We start from the raw sequence: 6,400 nt of genomic DNA, 5'->3' as shown, positions 1-6,400 counted from the left end.
CAAGGTGGTGTATCCCAGCACCTGATAGCAGGAACAACAATCATGAGAATATTTTGAGTTATTCAGGGTCTGCTCCAATCATCTTTAAAAGTAACACATAACATTTAATGTAAAAGAAAAACTCATAGTCATTGTATGACTTTGGGCTGTCATCAAATTTCTCTTTTTCCTACGGTCTCCTAGAGCTTTGCATCGGTGACTCTCGGTTTCTGTCACTGTTGGTGTGTTGGGCAGCTGTGGTGCACACTTGTTAAGCCCCTGGAGGTGAACAGTCATAACAGATAAGCTGATCTTAATGGGGTTTGCAGTGATCTGGCAAAGAGGGGTAAGARAAAAGCATAACGATGTTTGTAGAGGAAAGCCAAGGAAGGCTTTGGTTTTGGTCTGTTGGTTTCCTGCTAATCTRTCACAAGGGAAGAACTCTACAAGCAAATAGTGACACTTCTGGGAGCTGAAACGACAAATTGGAGGATCATCTTGGAACTGTGTAAGTTTCCTAAGAAAGRTAGTGAGGTAAATGTTTTATTCTGAAATTTCTGAGAGGGCAGAAAAGATGGCTAATATTGTGTGTAATCAGAAAGACGAAGGGGAAAATACACTGTGTGAATTACATTGACTATGTATTTCAGTGCACCAAAACCCCTCAGAACCCAAAAATGAAAACATGCTGATTAGCCAAACTGATGGTTCTAGTCCAGAGTGAATGCACAAACTGGCTGCCAGTGAGCTGTGCTTGGCAGGCCAATGGTTAGAGCACCATCCAAGTGTTGCTTGTGTGGAGCAGGAACATGAGGAAGGAGCATGAATCCATCAGTAGGGAATAATGGGCCCAACACTGTTCAATACCCTCGTAAGTGATCTGGATGATGGGATCAAGTGATGAAATTTGGTGATGATACCAAACTGAGARGGGAAGGGACACTTTGGAAGGGAGAGACACCCTGCTGGATGGATTGGAAGAGCAAGTGAACAAGAACCTTATGAARGACAAGTGTGATATCTTGTACCATGSAAAATATAATCCAGGAGTATCACAGGCTGGGTTCTACCCAGCTGAGGGGCAGCTCTGTGCAAAGGGACCTGCGGTCAGTCCTGGTGGACAGCAGCTCGATCTGAGTGAGCAGTGTGCTGCTGCTGCAGCAGCAAAGAAAGCCAGRGSRWTGCTGGGCTGCATCAACACRGGAATCACCAGCAGAGATGGAGAAGTCATTGTCCCACTCCAATCAGTGCGTGTCAGGCTGCACTGGAATGCTGTGTTCAGTTTTGGTCCCYAGAGTTGCAAAAGAAGCTGTRGACAGGYGGGTCCAGAGAAGGGCCAMAAAGATGATCAAAGCCCTGGGCAGCCTGACATGTGAGGAAAKGCTGAGAGAACTGSGTTTGTTCAGCCTTGAGAAAAGAAGGCTCAGAGAAGACCCTKTCACCRTGTCCCAGTATTTYTAGGGKGGCTACAAAGAGGATGGAGACTCCCTTTCAACAAGGAGTCATATGGAAAAGATGAGGAGTAATGGTTACTCCCGGGGAGATTACTATTGGTCACAGGAGGGAAATGGTTCACAAGGAGAAGAGTCAACCATTGGAAGTCTCCCCAGGGAAGTGGTGGATTCCCCAAYRTTGGACACTTTTAAGGTTCAGCTGGATGGGGTGCTGGGCCATTTTGTCTAGACCATGCTTTTGGCACGAAAGGTTGTACCAGATGAGACTTGAGGTCCCTTCCAAACTGGTGTTCTGTGATTCCATGGTAAGATTTAGGACTTGCAGACTCAGGCTACACRAGCCTCTGCTGATTTCTGCTGTTCTCCTTAGCAGATCCACTCGGTACTTATATTTTGTATTTTAAACTCCTGCCTATGCAGAGAGGTGAAAGGAACTGACAAACTCTGCTCTGAGGAGCTTAATGAAATTGCACTGAGCTGAAAGTTTTTCTCAGTTCTGCAGGTGTAATATTGGATCCTGTTTTGCTGTTCAGTGGCACCAACAATTATCCTCATCCCAAGGTACTGGAGGCATCAACAACCTTCTTTGAATGGCCTCTGTGCTCTGGAAATGGGAATTAATGTTTTGAAGTGCAAATTTATAGATTGAGAGTTGCTAAAGGGATCCTATTTGATCTCTGGCAAGTGCCAAAACTATGGGAACTTGGCTCAAGGGGATGTTTGAAGAAACAGGAAAGAATTGGTTGGCCCCAAGCAGAGCCCTTGTAATATGGATTCCCAAATGAGCMTTAGGCAGCAATAATGATGTTCTTGAGGTCTCTGTCCGACACTTCTGTTTCTTTCCTAATGAGGACAGCCTGTCCTGCTGCTTCTCCAACACTGTGGTATGTTCCTCATTTGCCTTATAAAAAAACCCCACCACTCTTTGGAGATTTCCCAGACTYTGCTAGAGAGGATTTTATCTGACTGTCTGATGTAGAAACACACACCCATCCCAGACGTGGGATGACTGCACCACCTGGACACTGCTCTCTGTGATACATTTCACATCAAATGGAAAYTGGTCTAGGTTTCAGGCTGGAGTTTAGATGGATAGGGAACAGCATCATTGAAGCTGTGTCCTGGGACTGCTGTCAGTCAGATGGTGCTGCCAGCACTGTGGAGACTTGGAAGTAACTGTGGCAGTAAAGTACTCGCCCAGAGATGCCTCAGAAACCCAATACATGTGCCATTTTCTGTGGAACATTCACTGTTACTCAAGAAGCTTCGGTCAGCAGGGAATTCTGTTTGCATCCCCTTAAGTGCTGCTGTCTGTCCTTTTCAAAAAGTCTTTTTAAAAGTCATTGCCTTGCAGCTGTGGAGGGAAAGCTCATAATTCACAGCTACTGGGGCAGTGTAGCAGCAGGCAGCCCCTGGCATTGGCAGGACTGGGACTGTCCGTCCCTGTGCAACAGGCAGCTCCTGGCCTGGACACTCTGCTCCCAGTGGAGCCAAGGGGGGAACTCCTCCCCAGCTCAGTGACAGCACGATCTGACTTTTGGTGCTTTGAGTAGCATTTTAAGACCACCAAACAGTCATTTCTTTCTTTTAAAATTCTTTTCCCCGCTTTCTCAAGACAGAGCTGCAGCACCAGTGTGGGGGAAGGTTAATGCAGCCATAGAGATGTAAGAAGATTTTGCCTTGCAAAGAGATGCAATGGGATTTCATCTTACTTTTCCTATCACCAATAAATCCTCCCATCTGCAAGGACTAAACAAAAGGGTCAGAGAAACTTTAAAACAATGTAGTGCAGTTGACAATACGCTTCTTATAGCAACCAGCTCCAGTGACCTGTGTCCCTCTGAGCAGCCAGAGCTGGGGAGCACTGCAAGAGGATTTTGGAGCCCTTTGTAAGGCTGGCAGGTCTGAATATCCAGGGGTRATAAAGAGGGATGAACTGTCCCACGATGGGCCTGAGGTGCTGCAGTAAGACCAGTGGCAAGGTATTCACACCATCTTGCTGGSACCAGTAGCCCACGCTGCCTTCCAGCTCAGGCACAGCCAAAATTGCATTTGCTATAAACAAACACAACTGACAGTTGGGTTTTTTAGGGGCCTGGGCACTTATTGACCCAAGCTACAGCAAAAGGAAAAAAAAAAAGTTATGCAACAAAATGAGTAATGCTGAGTGGGTGAGGGAATTTCTTGGTGTTTTCTAGCATGCAGCTACCTTCAGCAGAAGTGTGTGTGGCTAAGCTTGCATCACTGACAATGTGAAAAAAATTATTTTGCTTCAAAAGGGAAGCATTCCCCCATGCTAGTAAGTCACCTTCAGAGCATCCTTCCTGTTCATGCTAACCATGAGTAGCCATGCATGCAAAGATCTCTCCTCTTTTCACCACTAGAAAAGAGTAACCCGGTACAAAAGTCAATGAAGAGGCCGTCCAGGCTGCATCAGCTGYCAACAGTCACTGCAGCTGCTCTGTCCTCAGAAGGCACCAGGGGCCTGCATCAACTGTCAGGTGAAATTGGGAGAATAGCCAGAATTATTCTGAGGTAAGGTGAAATACCATGCAGGCAACATGTCTAAAAAAGGGGGGTTTTTCCCATATCACTGGAAGGAAAGCAACAATTTTGATGCCATTGGAAACTTCCCCCTCTGCCTTTGCAAATCTGCCCTTGGTGATCAAAAATGCAGTTCTTCTGATGAGACATTTGTGGGTGCAGTGCTACATTTGCCATGGCCCTTCATTTTGCTTTGATACCAAAAGCTGCTGTGATCTGGGGTGGAGAAAGGTGGGAGGAGATGTAATAATGTATTCTTACTCCAAATTCACATATTCCTTGTTCCAGGAGGCATTAACAGAAGCAGCCAAGTCTCTTTTTCCGAAGTGGCCACAASGTCACAATGTTGTGAAGTTTCCTCCTGTCTTCTGACAACATTTCAGCTCTTGTGTATTTCCCATCACATTTGACGGAGGATCATTTATCCTTCATCACCCAGGATGAAAAAACACATGACAAAGCTGCTTTAGGCTGAAAGATGCTGACATCCCAGGAGTGAGAGATTCCTTCAAKCTTGTCAAGCACTCTCCATGCTCTCATTCCCTCTCATTTATAAAGGAGGACTCTAACACAAATGTCCCAGTTGTCACAGGACTGCAGGAGGATGATTTGCCCCTGCTGAGTTCAGCTGGCCAGTARAGTTCTTTGTGGGGCCTCCTGATCCAAGGAGGGGCTGGAGCTGAAACCACTGACCATCCAGTGGTTATYTGGTGCTGGGCTGTAAGGTGATTTTTGGTTGGATTTGCTGTTTTTGCAAACCTGTAGAAAGCCTTCACCAATCTGTGTATGTGCTAGACCGACCACTGAGAGCAGGAGAAACTTTGATCTGCTGCCCCCCATTCTCGCCCTCCACCGAAATCCTCGTTTACAAAGACTTGTTTCCTTTTAAATCATTCTCCTGCACATCTAGTAGGGCTGACCCCCTTCTTTTCGCAGTGAAATACCACTGTACACTCATTTAGGGCTTGCTTGCTCACCCCTGGAGATCACAGCCAAACTCACATTGTGCCCCTGTGAATGGCAAGTCAGGTCTCTCCTCAACAGAAAAATGCAGGCAGCTTATTTTTTTTGCTGCCTAAGGAAGAGCAATAGATAAGTGGATTTTTCTTTTTCTTTAAATACTTTAGATTATAGCCCCCCTTGCTCRCTAAATATTTTTCCTTTGGGGCTCTGAGTTCCTCTTTTGTCTACCAAAAAAAAAAAAAAAGAATAGAATATAACAAACTGCTAGACCATCACCACCTCCTTCTCACAACTATCTGCATGTCATCACCAGCTGTTCAGTAAGGCTGGGCTGAGGATTCACCCCTCGATAACCAAGACAGGATGAAACCAAATCATGATTGAAATTGTGAAACTCCTTCCACAGTGTTGTATGTGCCCCAAGTGTGCCACTGGAGACCCTCCCAGTTTCTTTAAAGCAGGGAAATCTTAGTGGCAGCCACACCTGTGACTTYTGTGGAACTTCCCAAGGCTCCCTTCGACCTCAGTTTCTTTCTCTATCATTTAAATTCCTGCCTTGCACTGCTTTTCAGACAGGTGCTCCAATTCAAAAGGAGAGAAGCTTTAGGCAGTTTTATATTTAATGGATAATTGTAGTAGGTAGTAGGAGCAGAATGGATGATTCATGTGCAGTATATATCTTGTGGKTTTTTTTAATATTCAGTGCTTARTCTTCMGTGAGTTTTCTTGTYGTGCCACCCTAATTCCTCCCCTCTYYAAGTAATTTCCTCTTTTTAGCTGGGCTCCTTGTCGCTCAGTTTCTTTGAAGTGGAACCTTAACCCCAAAATCTACAAACCCAAGCTGATCTTTTGAACCCAGGAAATTAGGTGGGTTTGAACTTAGATACAAAGGGACCCAAGCACACTGCTTACATTTGCTGGTATGAAARCTGGCAACAACTGGTTAAAGCAAAAATTGCTTTAAGTGTTCATACACGCAGCCTCCCCTCCCTTGGCCACAGGGCTCTCACAGTGTCCCAGCATGTCCAGMTCTTGCAGTGTCATCCAGCCACAGACTCTTGACAAGCTCAAAATRTGCCAGGAATCAAACCATGTGTCAGCCACACCGTGCTCAGTGCTCCCCAATTCCCTGGAAAGTCACTTCTTCCTTGGAGAAAGAGATCCTGGGGGTGTCCCAGCCAAGTGACACAAGGCACACAAGTGACAGCACCCCTGTCACCAGTACTTGTCCCACTTCCACCACAGTCAGTTCGGCCTTCTGCTTGTGTGTCCCGCTCTTTGGAAATGGACCCTAAACATGGAATGTTTCCAAGGCAGGAATTCAGCCTCTACCTTGTTATTTGTTGTAACAAATTGTGCTTAGATCAGGTACCACCTCTGGAGCAGTCCCACCTCTCCACTATGGTGAGATCCCATCCCCAGCTTGGTTTAATTTCTTCTGTGTCCAAGATGGAATAATT

The sequence above is a fragment of the Malurus melanocephalus genome, unplaced genomic scaffold (genome assembly GCF_030028575.1).
Source record: "Malurus melanocephalus ecotype Western Australia unplaced genomic scaffold, MMel_1.1 scaffold_209, whole genome shotgun sequence".
Lineage (NCBI taxonomy): Eukaryota > Metazoa > Chordata > Aves > Passeriformes > Maluridae > Malurus > Malurus melanocephalus.
Note: the sequence above shows the minus strand (reverse complement) of the source record.